The sequence below is a fragment of the Xyrauchen texanus genome, chromosome 14 (genome assembly GCF_025860055.1).
Source record: "Xyrauchen texanus isolate HMW12.3.18 chromosome 14, RBS_HiC_50CHRs, whole genome shotgun sequence".
In the NCBI taxonomy this organism is placed as follows: Eukaryota; Metazoa; Chordata; class Actinopteri; order Cypriniformes; family Catostomidae; genus Xyrauchen; species Xyrauchen texanus.
This window is the reverse complement of record NC_068289.1, coordinates 22,972,890-22,991,727: the sequence shown is the minus strand read 5'-3', so window position 1 is coordinate 22,991,727 and position 18,838 is coordinate 22,972,890. Positions and strand designations below refer to the sequence as shown.

The following is an 18,838-nucleotide window of genomic DNA, read 5'->3' as shown; positions in this document are numbered from 1 at the left end:
GCTCTCTCTCTTCTGTACAATCCCGTTGGATCCAAATATGGTCATTTCCTTTTATCAGCAACCAATCGTGAAAGTAAAAAGACTGAATGCGCGATCTCATTGGCTGATGATAAATCTTTAAAGCCCGTTTTCTCAAAATGACCTTTCTCTCATACTCCAAGTCCGAAATCTCCACTTCAGTAGTACTAGTTATATTATGAAGACATTTACAGAGGGATTTGTAAATATATTATTCCTAGCCTGATATATATAACATTTTATTCCAAAAAACATGGCGAAAATCATTATATTCTGATTTACAGGATAACAAAAGTAGATATCCATAAATCCCTCTGTATTTTTTTTCCCATCTAATATGTGAACACAATGAAAAAAATATTTTTAACCTGGCTTTATCCAATACTCAGATTTCGTTTTTTTTAAATATATGCAAATTAGTACATATTTAATTAGATATTGCCTAATTTGCATATTTAAACATTAAATTAAAGAAAACTTGTAATACATTTTTTTTCTCATCTTGATGTAAGTAATCAACTGGGAAAGTTTCATGGTGATATCTGCTAGTTAAAATTTTTACCCTATTAACCCATAATGTCTCGCCTTAACTATAAAGTTGACAGCGAATTATGGTACATGTCATAAATATATGCATAACGTTACTCCGTGAAGTTTGATAAGTGTGCATTCATACACAGCATCAGGGACATTATTCACTAACGTTACAGTGGCTATTGAATGCGCCTAGCACTATAGCAAATATGTACATACGTTGTGAAAGTAAAATCTGCTGTTTTCTTTATTACATTGTATTGCATTTTGTAGAAATATAGTGTAAGCCATGCATTGCTTGGAAATATTGAGATCTAGTAAATCAGTATAACATAGACATCTGTAGACATGAAGTGGCAGCTTCAGCCATTTGCAGCTATGAAAAGTTTGGCAGCTGCAGCAGCCATTTAGGTTTTGGCTGAGCCGGCTAGCCAGCCAATAACTTCATCAGCCAGCCATTATTCTCAAAACAAATGGCTTCGGGCTCTAGTGCCAGCAGCAACAGGTAAAATACATGCAGATGAAACAGTAGAAAAGCGGAAAAACCTGAAACAAGGTAAAATGACAAAGGATATAAGTATGAACATTGAATATAATGATGAACGTTTGAGAATAAGAATAAGCAATGCTAAGCAGCCTAAGCAGGCTACAAACAAACACTCATGCAGCATGCTGTCAGGAAATCCAGTGACGTCACAGCCTGATGTATATATGTGTGTGTGTTTATTTATTGTTTATTTGAATAGGGACAGATACAAAAGAAAACATAGATTATTACATAAAGAACAATCCGATGCCTGTATCACAGTGTTTATAGCCGTGGCTAATTCGCAACACCTGTCCCTAGAAGGGCTTTTAACAGTTATGATAATAAAGGAATAAACATTTCTAGTGAATACAATAAAATGTCCAGAAACCAGTTAGCACCAATAAAAGTTAATATATTAAATAAACACATGCACTCGAATGATGCACACCTCACATACACACAGCTATACATTTCATATGGCATGATCACACTGCTGCTGCTGTATGAACCAGGCTTTTGTTAGTTTTTTGAAGGTGGACAGTTTAGTTAAAGTCTTTATATTTGTTGGAAGCCAGTTCCACAGATTTGCTCCTTATACAAAAAACATTTTGGGCAAAAGATGTTTTACAAAATGGAACTTTACAGTCTCCACATGTAGCAGCTCTTGTTGATCTGGAGGATTCCAGCCTGTTCACAAATTTACAAAGTGGCTCATGTGCAAGTCCAGTCAAACATTTAAAAAACAACTTTATGTGTCTAAGATTAACAAAATTAGCAAAATGTAAGATTTTATGTTTACTTAAAATATAACAGTGACTGAATCGAATGGGCTTTTTATCTAAAATTTTTAGAGCACGGTTGTAAAGCCTCTCAATAAGCTTTAGGGTACTTTGACTGGTCTGAGACCAAACAGTGGTGCAGTACGACAGGTGGGACAGGATCATAGTGTTCAGAAAGACATGAGCACATTCAAATGTTAGACTGCTCCTGATCATTCTGAAACAGTTCATACTGGCCTTCATTTTTCTTGAAATGTTTTAATATGACTTTTCAAATTTATCTGCGAATCTAAAATCACTCCTAAATATTTTTCTTGTTCTACCTGATCGATAAGTTCGCCATTTATTTTAATGTTAAGGGCATTTATTGTCCGAGTTCTTGTTATAGAAAAACACATAGATTTAGTTTTGCTCAGATTAAGTGTTAAACAGGATTTGTTTAGCCAATTAAACACTTTCTCAAGACTTTTGGTCAGTGTACTGCCGATAACAGCAGGGCTCTTGCCGGACACATAAACCACAGTGTCATCGGCATACATCTGAAGACCAACTTCAGGACACACTTCAGGCAGCTCGTTCACATACAGGCTGAAGAGAATAGGCCCTAGTATGGTGTTAATTTTACATGGGGCAGATTTTATATGATCAATAACTACACATTGTTCTCGACCCTGTAAGTATGACTCGAACCATGATAATGCCTGGTGTGACGTGTTAAATAATGACAGTTTTGAGATAAGATGGCTATGGTTTACTGTATCGAATGCCCTCTTTAAGTCCAGGAATACTGCACCCACGATGTTTCCTTTATCAAGCGGCTGCACAACATTTTCCAATAATGCACAGATGGCTGATTCAGTGGAATGGTTCTGTCTGAAACCATACTGTTGAGGGTGTATATACTGATGTGTTTCTAAATATTGAGTTAGCTGTTCCGAAACAATTTTTTCTATTATTTTTGACATTAACGGAACTAGACTTATTGGTCGATAGTTACTAACGTCTGTGGTATTCCCGGACTTATAGATGGGTTTAACCAGTGCTTTTTTCCAAGCATCTGGAAATATTACAGTCTTAATAGACATTTATAATATGGGTCAAAGGCTGAATGATAATTTGAGCATGTTTTTTGAGGAATGTTGTGTCTATGTTGAAGTTGTCTTTGGATAAATTGGTATTCAGGGTGTGTGTGTGTGTGTGTGTGTGTGTGTGTGTGTGTGTGTGTGTGTGTGTGTGTGTGTGTGTGTGTGTGTGTGTGTGTGTGTGTAAAATATAATATATAATTTTAGCACATCTTGAATGCTGTATTCACCAATCAGCATTCAGGACCGGAACTTCATAAATGGTTGCACATTAACTGAATTCTATATTAGTATGCAATACAGTTGCTAAACCCATTAAAACAGTTACATTGTTGGATACCCGCAGTCACCTTTAGTCTCAGTTGCCATTCACTTTCATTGTATGGAGGAAAGAAAAAGATGCAATGAAAGATAATGGTAACTCACGATAACATTCTGCCTATTGTCTCCTTTTGTTTCTATGGAGGAAAGAAAGTCATGAACTAACCAAGGGTCAATTAACCCTTTCTTGACAAGCAAGACCCTTTAAAGACACCATGAAATGGCAGTGTCTTTCCTGTGTTGACAGATTTCCTATCAAAACAGGAAGTTGGGTTGGACATATCGAAGTGCTTGGGGAAAAAGTCAACTGCCTTTAGTTTACATTATGCCCCTAAAAAATGCATGATTTTCTCCTTGCTATTGTGAGTCGAAGGCAATTAGTTTTTATAATTTATGGGGAGGAACTACATCATTCTAAATAGCATTTTTATAACATAAATGTAACTTTTTGGTGCATTTATCTGCAAATAAATGCATATTGTAAACTTTTACAGTACACATGCATATGTGGGCGCTTCTTGAACTTTGGCAATTTAATGTCCCTGGGGTGGATTTTAATTAAAACAGATTTCAACTTAGTTCTTTTTGCTATATGAAGGTCAGATAAAAACTGATGTGGAAACGTTTTTACCAGGCCTTCATAATTAATTTTTGGTAATTTTCAAATGGCTTTTAGAGATGCCAAAATTAATGCATTAACGAATGTGATTAATATAAAAGGTTTAACATATTAATCGTGATTAACACATTTACTGTTAATACAGCATAAACACTGGTGTGAAGGGCAGAGCATTTGTAATGTGTCCGCCCGGAGTAATTACAGTGACACACACACAACAGTGCCAGAACCCTTCTATCAAGAGGAGCCTACAAGCTTAACATAAAGTAGCATAACGTAGTGGTCCTATAGACATTCTATGGCAGTACTGTCGTAACATGCTAGTAAATAAACTAATCTCTGACATCGCTTCCCTGTCAGTGATAAAATGATGGAGAAATGAGCTCTTAGCGCTATCTGATGTTCAAAATGTGCCCAGATGGGAGCTATGATAAAAATCAAATATTTTTCAGCTTATGTAAGGCACATTTTAATTACCACAGAAGCACAACAAATCTTAACTATCACCACAGTATGAGATGTTTTTGTCTGGAAGCGCTTTTATGGTGAGTTCAAAGCAATGGTGCTCTGACACGATTCATGAACGCAGCTTCATGATTTCTGTAGGAAAGCGGATAGCCACAGTCTGTCTGCAGATTAATATTGTGGAGGATGAGAGTTTAAGAGATTTAATGCCCACTGCAATTATTATGCAAACTATGTGGAAACTAGTTCTTTCAATTGTTCAAACTCTAACTCTTGGGAAACGATTTATGTTACTTGATATTTTAGTGCATTTCAATAATAAAATAATTATATTGTTACATTATGGATTTTTTTACTTTTCTAAGATGGAAATAAATGCATTTTGACAAGAAAATAAGTACATATGGTTTAAAATTTTAGCACTTTAAAATTTACGATTAATTGCGATTAACTACAAAAAAATATGCAATTAATCACGATACATTTTTTACATTGAATAATAGCACTACTTTTATGTATAGATTTAACTGTTTTAGCCTTATCCCCAATGTATCTAATGATTGTGAATCACCAACTAATGTGTAGTATTTATGTAAAGCAGTGGTGGCTCAGTGGTTGAGGTTCAGGGTTACTGACCAGAAGGTCAGGGGTTCAAGCCCCAGCACCACCAAGATGCCACTGTTGGGCCCTTGAGCAAGGCACTTAACTCCAGGTTGCTCTGGGAGGATTGTCCCTGTAATAAGTGCACTGTAAGTCGCTTTGGATAAAAGCGTCTGCCAAATGCATAAATGTAATGTATTCATTTTAACACATTAATTTCCTTTTAATATTGTTTCTTGTTGCAATGCATTATTATTTGTATTTGCTTGGTATAATAACAGTTGTTGAATTTGTGCTGGGCAGACAAAGTCAGACTGTGCATTGAAAAAGACACAACTAAGAATTTTCAATGAACCTTTTTACCATCACTTCGGCTCCCGCCTTCTGCTACATTCCTCTACTGACTCTACTTACTCCTGGGCCGGTAGAAGAGTTAACATTAAAAGCTCTTGACAGAACTCTGATATTTAGATATACTGTATTTTGACAGAATGAAAAGTCTTGTGGTAGAATTGGTATAACATTCCTGGCATTGTCAGTCAGGATGGATGATTTAACATTCATTTGGCAGGATTGATGATCTAACATTCTTGTCATAGTCAGGGCAGGATGAAATGACTGAATCAACTCTGGGTCACAGTTGTGAGGAAGAAGGTAAATCCTGCAGGTCTTCCCTTCACTGAGCTGCTGCAACTAGGCGGTGTGAGTTGGTTGTTTGTCATCTACATTTAAAGAATCTAAATTCATACGGTACCAAGGTGGGGTTTTAAAAGAATCGATTCTAACTAACGATTCTAAAAGCACTTCCTGCTCAGCTTCTGTTCGGACGCTCTTGCTTACTGCTCCGCGCTGTGCTCTATCGCTTTTATATTTTCATATTTTATCTCCTTTTATCAACTAATTTTAACTTAAACAAATCAGCACAGTGCTCAAAAGCTTGGACTACTACTACAAAAAAAAAGCAGAATTCTTTTATCCGACCAGCCTCCCACTGAAAGTTTTCATTCCAGGGAAGGGAAAACACAACTGCCTACATTCAAAAGGATAAGAGAAAATGCCTCTTCTGGAATCTACTTGCTGCACTAACTGCCACAGACTTTTACAAAGGATTGCAGTTCTTGAAACAAATTTATTTACAGGACCACCAAACCAGACGGAACACACAACAGAGCTTCGTCATGGACGCCCTCAGCATACAGCCGGTGAGTCCCATGAATCTAGTGCTCCTCGACAGGCCATACTGAGTGTAGAGAAACAAGCCAATCAACTTACAAATCGATGGCAAAAACAGGGAGCGAGACCAAAAGGCACTCGAGACATCAGATTGTCACGAGCATCTCATATTGCCGCAGTAGCATCCTCTACCCCAGATACGGCTCTGACAAGGATTGCAAACACTGGTTTCCTACCACCGCCTATATATCTTGAGAACAGATTTGAGGTATTAATGAATGAGGAATCCCCAAATGTGATGAATGTGATCGAACACAGACTGAATCAGCCAGTAGCTAACACTGATGTGAACTGGCGCTCGAGGTCGAGCAGACAGCGGCATTCAGCTCAGAGCGCAGCCGGGCCAAGGACTCTGATAGTGGGTGACTACATAATCAGAAACATTAGCAGCAGGGATACAACTACCTGCTGCCTTCCACAAGCAACAACCTTGGATGTAAACAGGGAACTTCAGAACATTCTGATGAAACATAAGACTGCAAATCGACTCATCATTCATGTGGGGAAGAATGACATTCATAAAGAGCAGTCAGAACTCCTTAAAAAGGATTTCAATGAACTTTTTGAAACACTTAAAAGACTGAAAGTTCAAACATTCATCAGTGGACCACTTCCAGCAAGAGGAACAAACAGGTTTTCACGGTTGCTTGGGCTTAATACATGGCTGCAAAAAACCTGCAATTTAAAAGGAGTTAACTTCATTGACAACTTCAATCTTTTCTGGAGTCAGAGGCAACTGTTTCGACAGGATGGCCACCACCCAAACAAACTTGGTTCAAGAGTGCTAAAGGACAATATCTACTTCTCCCGCAATCATCCCTCTGCAGTGTGTGCCAATCCACTCAATCTGAATGGCACACACACACTTGGACACAGTATGAATGACCACAGGACTTCACTTCAGCACCTGAATGGACATGCAGTTGACAAATCACACAAGGACAATGATAACACCACTCAGCCACAACAATTTCTGCTCATGGACACAATCTCATCTGAGCCCTGCCCACAAAGTTCACCACAGACAGACTGTGACATATTAGAACTGCTCCAAGATTCAGCACCCAAGGACGACTTTCTGGAAAACATCCAGGGAAACAAGGACAGCATATTACAGCCCCTCTCACCAGACACGTTATCCCTCTCTCCAGCATCCCCACATCTGTGTTTCTCAGAGAAAATGGAAGAACTGGTGTATGCTGGAACCAAACTATCCCATTCTTTTGCTGCAAGCCCCCAGATATCAAGAAAAAAACGTCAGGCCCCTCAAGCACCTGCGGGCCCAGCTCGCCCTCCCCCTCCTCCTGTGAGAGCTCTTCGACCTCTGCCACAACGCCAGGGCTCACACCCTCCTCCATCTGCTCGAGGTGAACCAAAAACAACTTATACCAGCTCTCAGTTATATGTGCTGGGTCCCCGCTATGATAACAGTAACTTTCTCAAATGTTTACAAAACAAGCGGGAACCAAGTGTGCCTGTATCTTTCTCTATTGCTGTTCGATTACATCATAGAAAGTCTAAGGCCTTCAAAAGCCGTACAGCAAACCCATCTAATCTGGTGCCTATTACATGCCAAACTAAGATTGCTGTGGGGACAAAAACTGTTAAGTTAGCACTTTTCTCACTTAAAAATAAATCACTTCTAGTCAGTGACTTAATAAGCACATACAACCTGGATTTTATGTTTCTAAATGAAACTTGGCTAGAAGACAGCTGTAGTGCAACGGTACTTAATGAAACATCCCCTCCTAACTTTACTTATTTGAGTGTCTGCAGAGAAGGTAGAAGAGGTGGGGGTTTAGCTGCTCTCTTTAAAGATGTCTATCAATGTAAGCAAATATCATTTGGGAATTACCCGTCTTTCGAATATCTGGGTAGTGCGTTAAAAGGTGCTCGACGCATTTTACTTATCATTATTTACAGGCCTCCAAACTTTACAGAACTTTACAGAACTGTTATCAACAATTACCTCAGAGTTTGACTGTTTTGCCATTGCTGGAGACTTTAACATTCACATAGATAATGCAGAAAACAATATGACAAAAGAAATCATAACTGTTTTAAAAACTTTTGATCTGACTCAGCATGTACATGGACCCACACACAATCATGGACACACTCTAGATTTACTTATCAGTAAGGGTCTAAACATTTCATCGATTGTTATTAAGGATGTAGCACTGTCTGATCATTTCTGTATTTTCTTTTGATATATTGATCTCTCCTGCCATTGAAGCTAGATCTGTGTCTGTCAAGAAGAGATGCTTAAATGAGAACACTAGTGTACTATTTATGAAGGCTATATCTTTAACACCAAGTATATCTGCTGACTCTGTTGATTTTCTCCTTGATTCTTTTAACTCAAAAGTTAAAAGTGTAATTGATGATATTGCTCCTGTGAAAGTCAGGAAGAAGAGTGGCAGACAAAAAGCACCTTGGAGAAACTCAACAGCAGTGCAGAATATGAAAAGACAATGCAGAAAAGCAGAGCGCATGTGGCGGAAGATAAAACTTGTAGTCCATTATAACATCTACAAAGACAGCATCCATGCTTTTAATATGGAACTAGGCAAAGCTAGACAGACTTTCTTCTCGAATATTATAAACAGCAACTTAAACAACACATGCACTCTTTTTGCGACTGTAGGGAGACTGACAAACCCCCCAAGCCAGATTCCCAGTGAAATGCTCTCAGACAGCAAGTGCAGTGAGTTTGCTTCTTTCTTCTCTGAAAAAATCAATACTATCAGAAAGGTGATCAGCACATCCTTGAGTTGTGCTGGGGTCAGACAAATCAAACCACAACCTGAGAAAGTAGTTACTATGTCTGATTTCAAAGAAATTGATGGCAAAATTTTGGAAGAAACCGTACAGCACCTTAAAACATCAACCTGCGCCCTTGATGCACTTTTTTCAAAAGTGTGTTCAACTGTTTAGAAGCAGATCTCCTAGAAGTGATAAACTCTTCACTTCTCTCTGGGAGTTTTCCAAACTCCCTGAAAACTGCAGTTGTCAAGCCCCTCTTGAAAAAGAGCAATCTGGATAAGACCATATTAAGCAACTATAGACCGATCTCAAATCTTCCTTTCATAGGCAAGATCATTGAAAAAGTTGTCTTCAATCAGCTGAACAAATTCTTGAACTCAAATGGATACTTTGACAATTTTCAATCTGGTTTCCAATCGCATCACAGCACAGAGACTCATAAAGATAATAAACGATATTCGCTTAAATACTGATACAGGCAAATTATCAGTACTGGTACTACTCGACCTCAGTGCTGCATTTGACACTGTTGATCACAACATACTTCTTGACAGGCTAGAAAACTGGGTGGGGCTTTCTGGGATGGTCCTAAAATGGTTCAGGTCATACTTAGATGGGAGAGGTTATTATGTGAGTATAGGAGACCATAAGTCTTAGTGGACGTCCATGACATGCGGAGTCCCTCAAGGCTCAATTCTTGCGCCACTCCTGTTCAACCTGTATATGCTCCCAATAAGCCAAATAATGAGAAAGAACCAAATTGCTTACCACAGCTATGCAGACGACACACAGATCTACTTAGCCCTATCACCTAACGATTACAGCCCCATTGACTCCCTGTGCCAATGCATTGATGAATTAAACAGTTGGATGTGCCAAAACCTTCTTCAGTTAAACAAAGACAAAACTGAAGTGTTTGGAAACAAAGATGACGTTATCAAGGTGAATGCATACCTTGACGCTAGGGGTCAAACAACTAAAAATCAAGTCAGGAATCTTGGTGTGTCTCTAGAGTCAGACCTTAGTTTCAGTAGTCATGTCAAAGCAATAACTAAATCAGCATACTATCATCTGAAAAATATTGCAAGAATTAGATGCTTTGTTTCCAGTCAAGACCTAGAGAAACTTGTGCATGCTTTCATCACCAGCAGGGTGGATTATTGTAATGGACTCCTCACTGGCCTTCCCAAAAAACCATAAGACAGTTGCAGCTCATACAGAATGCTGCTTCCAGGATTCTGAGCAGAACCAGAAAATATGAACATATCACACCAGTCCTCAGGTCTTTACACTGGCTCCCAGTTACATTTAGGATTGATTTTAAAGTATTATTACTGGTATATAAATCACTCAATGGGCTAGGACCTCAATATATTTGCAGATATGCTCACTGAATATAAACCCAACAGATCACTCAGATCATTAGGATCACATCAGCTAGAAATACCAAGGGTTCACTCTAAGCAAGGAGAGTCTGCTTTTAGCTATTATGCCAGCCGCAGCTGGAACCAGCTTCCAGAAGAGATCAGATGTGCTCCTACATTAGTCACATTCAAATCCAGACTCAAAACACATCTGTTTAGCTGTGCATTTAGTGAATGAGCACCACTGTGTGTCCGACTGTTTGTACTGTATTTTATTCTATTTTATTCTAAACTGTTTCAATTATTCTTATTTTTTTATTCTTATTTTAATCTCTTCTATGTAAAGCACTTTGAATTACCGTTGTGTATGAAATGCGCTATATAAATAAACTTGCCTTGCCTTGCCTTGCCTAACGTAAGTATCATGGCTACCAACCATCCATCAGTTGATAGTATTTCTACAGTCAAGAGTGATTCAGAGGTCAAGCTAAATGCATAATTGGGAATTATGCAGAAATGTGTTTTCTGAAAAGTAAATGACATTAGAAAAGAATTGGCAAAAATCCAATAAATCAATAAAAATACATAATTTGATAATGGGGCTAAAGAAAAGTGTGAAGAATTTAAAGCTCTACTTGAAATGAATGGTAAAGTAGGATGTATTGAATGTAAAGATAATGTATATAAAGAGAGGCAATGTTTAACTGTCTGGATGTCACGAACCCCGCTCCTCTGCTTCTCCCCGCATCGTCTAGCACACACACGCACACTCCCTCACTACGCCCCCTCGAGCTTTTCACGCTCTTTTTGCTCGCTCGAGCCCTCACGCCCACTTTGCTCCTACTCGCTCACATGCTCGTACGCAATCTCCCTTCCTCGAGTTTCTCACGCGCTTCCAATCCCCAGAACATTATGACCACCTGCACTCGCGTCATCTGCACTCCTGCACATTAGTTTCACCTGCACTCGTCTCATCACCTGTCATGGTTTACACCTGCACTCGCCCCTATATATATCACCACCCTTTCGCTGCACGGGTGTTGGTTATTGTATTTAGATTCCCGTGTCTTTGCCCCCCACTAGTCTCGTCTAGTTTTGACCCCCCTGTGATTCGTTACCCCTTAGCTTGCCAGCTCTCTTGTTCCCCCAGCTCCCCTGTTTAGGCCTTCCCGCTACTCTATTCCGATTACCCCGGCTTTGACCCTCACTTTCCTCGACCATTCTCATTGGATTTGCCCCTTGTTTATACTTTGATTCCCCGGCTTTTGACCCTACGCTTCCCTCGACGATTCTCCCTCTGGATTTACCCTGTTATGTACTTTTGCCTGCTTTATTTTTATTAAAGCAGTTTTTCCTCCGACATTGTGACTGTCTCGTCTTGTGTGTGTGTGTGCGGGTTACAGAATAACCAACCCCACCGTTGACAGTCACAATGCCTCAGCTAAGGATTCGGCGCAGCTCACTAGAGCGGAGGTGCACGTCACATTCGGTGCGAGGAGCTACAGTTTGGAGGCAGGACCGGGCTCATGGCCCAGGGGCAGCAGGTATGTTCTTTTTCTGATTTGTTTCACCCTATTTCACCTGTGTCTGCCCCTGAGCCCGTTTATGCCGCCAGTGCATTTCTGAGCGCCGTGCACTCTCCACCCCCGGAGAGGTTTTATGGCTCTTCGGACGCTGACCAAGGGTTTTTTATGCGAGGTAGTGGTTGTGTAACTCATAACCCCGCCCTCGACATTATGGAGCCAGTGGCCCGACTCGTGGGGTTGCGTCAGGGGAGTCAACCCTTGGAGGTTTATGTTGTGGATTTTTGTGCCCTGGCCAACCAGGTGAATTTTAATGAGGTGGCTCTGAAAACCATTTTTCAATTTGGACTGAATGAGCCAACCTCATCATTCATGCCTGGTGGTCGCTGCTCTCTCAACCTGGCTCAGTTTATTGACCTCGCCCTACTGTACGCTGGTTCCTCGTTTACTGTGGGGGAGGCAGACACTGAACCAGCACTCCACACCACGGCCCCCGTCTCGAAGCCTACCACGGCCCCCGTCTCGAGGTCTACCACGGCCCCCGTCTCGAAGCCTGTCACGGCCCCAGCCTCGAAGCCTGGCACGGCCAGCGAGTCAATGCCCATGCCTGCCACGGCCAACGAGCCAGCGCCCACGGCCCACGAGCAAGCGCCCATGCCCGCCACGGCCAACGAGCCAGCGCCCATGCCCGCCACGGCCAACGAGCCAGCGCCCATGCCCGCCACGGCCAACGAGCCAGCGCCCATGCCCGCCACGGCCGGCGAGCCAGCGCCCATGTCTGCCACGGTCAGCGAGCCAGTGCCTGTAGCCTTGACCGCCCCAGAGCCAGCGCCTGTAGCCTCGACCGTCCCCATGGCCACTTCCCCTGTTGGCCGAAGACGTAAGAGAAGGAAGAGGGCCCCTTCTCCCCAGTCTCGTCTTGTGCTCAAGACCGCAGAGGTTCCCTCAGAGTCTTCCACAGCTCTACCGACCTCTGCTCCGCCCTCAGAGTCGTCCACGGCTCTGCCGGGTTCTGCTCCGCCCTCAGAGTCTTCCACGGCTCTGCCGGGTTCTGCTCCGCCCCCAGAGTCTTCCATGGCTCTGCCGGGTTCTGCTCCGCCCCCAGAGTCTTCCACGGCTCTGCCGGGTTCTGCTCCGCCCCCAGAGTCTTCCACGGCTCTGCCGGGTTCTGCTCCGCCCCCAGAGTCTTCCACGGCTCTGCCGGGTTCTGCCCCGCCCCCAGAGTCTTCCACGGCTCTGCTCCGCCCCAGAGTCTTCCACGGCTCTGCTGGGTTCTGCTCCACCCCCAGAGTCTTCCACGGCTCTGCCGGGTCCTGCTCCGCCCCTCAGAGCCCTCGCGGGCTCCTCCTCTCGAACCCCCCCGGGCTCCACCTCTCAAGCCTCCCAGGGATTCTCCTCACGAGTCTTTCATGGCTCCACCCCTCAAGCCTCTCACGGCTTCGCCTCACGAGTCTTTCATGGCTCCACCCCTCAAGCCTCTTACGGCTTTGCCTCTCGAGTCTCTCAGGGCTCCTCCCCCTCCTTCCAAGCCTCTCAGGGCTTCGCCTCACGAGTCTTTCATGGCTCCATCCCTCAAGCCTCTCACGGCTTCGCCTCTTGAGTCTTTCAGGGCTCCTCCTCCCCTCGAGCCTCTCAGGGCTCCGCCCCTCGAGTCTTTCATGGCTCCACCCCTCAAGCCTCTCACGGCTTCGCCTCTCGAGTCTCTCAGGGCCCTGTCCGGTGGGCCCCTTACACTCTCCCTGTCCTGTGGCCTCTTCCCTGGCCTCCTGACCCTGTTCCTGTCCAGTGGTCACCTTCCAGACCCCCGGACCCAGTCCCTGTCCTCCAGTCGCCTTCCAGACCCCCTGACCCAGTCTCTGCCCTATGGCTGCCCCCTAGATCTCCCGACCACCCGCCTGTCCACTATGTTCCCCCTGACCTTGCCTTGAACTGCCCATGGACTGTCTCACTTCCCTTTGTCTGTCCCCCGATCATCCTGCACCGCCTCCCGTGGCCGTCAGGAGGCGTCCTATTCAGAGGGGGGAGTACTGTCACGAACCCCGCTCCTCTGCTTCTCCCCGCATCGTCTAGCACACACACGCACACTCCCTCACTCCGCCCCCTCGAGCTTTTCACGCTCCTTTTGCTCGCTCGAGCCCTCACACCACTTTGCTCCTACTCGCTCACATGCTCGTAGGCAATCTCCCTTCCTCGAGTTTCTCACGCGCTTCCAATCCCCAGAACATTATGACCACCTGCACTCGCGTCATCTGCACTCCTGCACATTAGTTTCACCTGCACTCGTCTCATCACCTGTCATGGTTTACACCTGCACTCGCCCCTATATATATCACCACCCTTTTGCTGCACGGGTGTTGGTTATTGTATTTAGATTCCCGTGTCTTTGCCCCCTGCTAGTCTCGTCTAGTTTTGACCCCCCTGTGATTCGTTACCCCTTAGCTTGCCAGCTCTCTTGTTCCCCCAGCTCCCCTGTTTAGGCCTTCCCGCTACTCTATTCTGATTACCCCGGCTTTGACCCTCGCTTCCCTCGACCATTCTCACTGGATTTGCCCCTTGTTTATACTTTGATTCCCCGGCTTTTGACCCTACGCTTCCCTCAACGATTCTCCCTCTGGATTTACCCTGTTATGTACTTTTGCCTGCTTTATTTTTATTAAAGCAGTTTTTCCTCTGACATTGTGACTGTCTCGTCTTTTGTGTGTGTGTGTGCGGGTTACACTGGATCACTTCAGTCTACTACGATGAACATCCCAGAGGGTGAACTACTGCCAAGACGAACCAAAAGACATACGATACTTCATTGGCCACTGCCTGAACCTCGGACTTTGGATGGACTTCACCGAAATGAACTACCACAATCTTCCAGCTTGTCTGTTTTGCACCTCACTGACTTCTGCCTGTATCACCTTGGTTTTGGGTGATTGACTACACTCTCTTTAAATGGAATACATAGACAATAAAATAATTCCAACTAAAGCCTTCCAAATAACAAAGGACAAAACATCTTTGTCACTTCCACAGTTAATTCAGGATGGACTTCAAAGACATTTATGCCCCTTTCTCACATAGATCCTGGTATTAATCCCGGGAAAAGTAATTCCGGCAACTGTTCTGGCACTGCAAAATTTGTGTAATCTGTGCTCACATTCACACATATCCCGGGACAATCTTTAAGACAAAAGTGACATCATGATGTGACGTCTAACTTAATGCATCTTGAGTTATCTGATAACCGCGTCTTTTCTCTAAAAAATGCCTGCTCTTTCATCATCTTGTAAACAAATAAATTCTGTACAGTAAAACGAAACTGATGGTTAATTTAATCTTCTGCACGGATGCAGAGTATCTCCCTGGTACCTGTATGAGATTTGCCAATCTTATTGATTTTATTCTGGCAGTTAGGCCTACTTTTATAAACAGCTCTTAAGATCATTTTTGTTTTGTTCGATGTTAATTGTTTATGTGTTATTGGCTGCTGTCAACCAACTGAAATGCATCCCAAGAAAAAAATATTTTTAAAGTGAAAGTAACCGTCAAAAAACAAACAATCAAACAAACAAAAAACTGCAAGGTATCAAGGTGCATTGCAATATTATTAATATTAAATAATAGAAAAATATATTTAAAAATGCATTAAGCACTTTTTAATTCACAATAAAGTGTATTATCGTAATATACACATGGAATGCTAATGATTAAGTGCTGCGATTAAGCATTGAGAAGCATCGAGGCAAATGTCATCATTTTGATCATGATTTCTACAAGCTTTAAATTTGAAAAAAATAAAATAATTTAAGAATCTTTACTTGTGAGAAAAAAAAAACATTATTTGGAACCTAATGTTTTGGAAAAAAGCAACAAATAAATTTTCAGTATTGTTACGTTTTTGCCCATTTGGGGTTAAGAAAATAAAATTATTGGCCTGTCGTAGGGTTGCAAGCACTGTGTAAACTGGTAAAACTGGTAAAAGTGTATCTGGATGGGTTTCTTATGTTAAAGTGGGCCTATAATTAATTAGCCTATACCTACCGTATTCTCACTTACATTCATCTTCGCAAATTCTGTAGAATGTTGTTCACAGAGATTGCAATTCAGGTTTAGAGTGTTCCTTGCATGACACCACACTTTTTTTAGTCACAGTTTACAAACTGGTAAACCATCATTTGGTTAAATACCCAAAGTTTATTTATTTATTTATTAATTATTATTTTCTCCCCAATTTGGAATGCCAAATTCCCAATGAGCTCTAGGTCCTCACGGTGGCATAGTGACTCACCTCAATCCGGATGGCGGAGGACGAATCTCAGTTGCCTCCACGTCTGAGACCGTCAATCTGCACATCTCGGCTTCACGCTATTCTCCGTGGCATCCACGCACAACACACCACGTGCCCCACCGAGAGCGACCATGAGGAGGTTACCCCATGCGACTCTACCCTCCCTAGCAACCGGGCCAATTTGGTTGCTTAGGAAGCCTGGCTGGAGTCACTCAGCACGCCCTGGATTCGAACTCACGACTCCAGGGGTGGTAGTCAGCGTCAACACTCACTGAGCTCCCCAGGACCAACCAAAGTTTATTTTTAAAATGTTTAAATACCCAAAGTATTCCTACTGTACATTGCTGACTTCAACCGTACCATATACTGTATGAGGGGGAAATAAAGTTCAAGCTTAGACATTCGGTGTGCTTCACTTTTAAGTCACTGGTGGAGAGCTGGGAGGAGAATATTCAGTTAAAGTTATTTCCTTTACCCACATTCTCAATAATAGAGCAATTTCCTCTTTTCCTGGGTCATTTCCTGGGTCATTGCTGTTCTCACGGCAACCCGGTGCCACACTCCAGCAATCCCGGCACCCTGGACACAGACCCCTCGACTCCGGACACTCTACTGCAGCACCCCGGCCGGCCATTTTATGGAGAGTCCAGAGGATGCCTACACGGGACCTCCTCCTCAGTCACTAACCTGCCCCCTGCTGCAAAGCCTCGCCAGGTACGTCAAAAACGATTAGTGCCCCTCGCACGGAGATTGGCTCTCACTTTCCAACCCGTCACGCAAGCTGGTCAGGACCATCCGACTCGGCTCCGCGGTTCAGTTCGCCAGGCCCCCGCCCCCTTTCGCTGCCGTTCGCTTTACCTTCGGCGCACAGCTAAGACGCCAACACCCTGTGTCCAGAGATCGCGACCCTTTTACTCAAAAAGGCGTGATAGAGCCTGTCCCTCCAGCCGAGATGAAGAAGGGTTTCTACAGCCCTTACTTCATCGTACCCAAGAAAGGCGGCGGCTTACAACCAATCTCGGACTTGCGAGTTTTCAACCGGGCCTTGCACAAACTCCCGTTCAAACTACTCACTCAAAGACACATTCTAACTTGTGTCCAGCATCAAGATTGGTTAGCAGCTATAGACCTGAAGGACACGTACTTCCACGTCTCTATCTTGCCTCGACACTGACCCTTCCTACAGTTCCTGTTCAACGGCCAGGCATATCAGTACAAGGTCCTCCCCTTCGGCATGTCCCTGTCCTCTCACGTCTTGACAAAGGTCGCAGAGGCAGCCATTGCCCCGCTAAGGGATGTGGGCATCCGTATACTCAAATACCTCGATGACTGGCTCATCTTAGCCCACTCTCGAGAGTAACTGTGTGCCCACAGGGACCAGGTGCTCAGGCACCTAAGGGGCCGGGTTGTTTATTTTACGCACCTGGTCCCTTATCAGGCTAATCAAGCCTCAGAGAGTGATAAAGGCTGACTGCGGACGGTGGTGCAAGAGGGAGAGAGCATTTATGGGCAGCTGCCCCGTGTGTTTGTTTGTGTGTCTTTTTCTTTCATTAAATGTGTTATATCGTCAAGCCGGTTCTCACCTCCTACTTTCCATTAATCCCTTTACACAGTTCATCTAATAATGTTCTGGGCTGAGTTCCTTTGACGTTATTACAGTTCCACCAATGTTGTTACAGGATTCTGTTTTGATGTGTTCCAGGATGCAAGTATAGTCACCCGTGAGGATGACTGTAGGATGGAGTCATGGGGAAGAAGTCTTTTAGTGACTTGGGGGCCAACCTCAGGATGAAGAAATGGCATATGGGCTAAGAGAAGATAAGCTTACACCAGAGTACAGTTTAGTCGTTGTCAGAGGAAAAAGAGTAGAAAAAAAGAGGGAAAGGATTTTCTCTATTATATTTTGTATCTTTTTTTAAGATAGTCAAAATAAAGTCAAATACCAACAAGGAAGTGAAACTAAATTTGTTTTTCCAAAATAGCAGAAACTCTCCTGTTTTTATCATTTATTTTTGTTTTTGTTGGTTGACAATGTCCTTCATACATTTTGCTGAGAGTTTCACGCCTGATTATACAGAGGACATTACTGGCAGACCGAAAAATTTACTATTTCCAGATTTAAGATCATTCATTGATTATTAAGACTTTGTAAACTCTAGTTGCATGAATGAGTTTCATTATTGGACATTCTGTGCTACAATAGTAACAATTGGATGTTTTATATTGACAAGATTGGTTTTAAAATACATTTTAAGATTCATGGGTGAAAGAAAACCAAGATAAAGTCTAATTAATTTTAAGTAATATTTGTTTTGTCTAATCAACATACAGAAGTGTTACACTTTGTCACATAATTGTTATATACCATAATGGATAGATTTTAATTATCGTATTGAAGAACATGAAAGAAATTATGAGGTTTGTGTTACCAATTATTAATTCAGATATAGTTCTTCATCAAGATTAGTATGCCTTTCCTGGTCTTTTATTACTTTTTTTTTTACAGTTTATAATCATGCAATAACACAATGAAACAGTGATTGATGACTGTATGTCATAAAAAAATCAGAGACCCTCCCCATGAAATCAGAACACAAGTGGTCACAGAAGACACGTTAAGCGACCAGGTGTAAACAGACATGTGTCTCTCCTGACCACATGCGATCAGATCCCCTGAGACACATTTAAATACCAGGTGCAAACGGGGTCACAGTTATACTGCTGCTGAT

At 42.7% G+C, this 18,838-nt stretch overlaps 1 long non-coding RNA gene across 1 annotated transcript in view; it reads right to left on the bottom strand.

Moving 5' to 3' along the window:
* Nucleotides 1-18,838, bottom strand: part of LOC127655024 (uncharacterized) — a 69,676-nt gene that overhangs the window by 47,318 nt on the left and 3,520 nt on the right. The window lies entirely within an intron of this gene.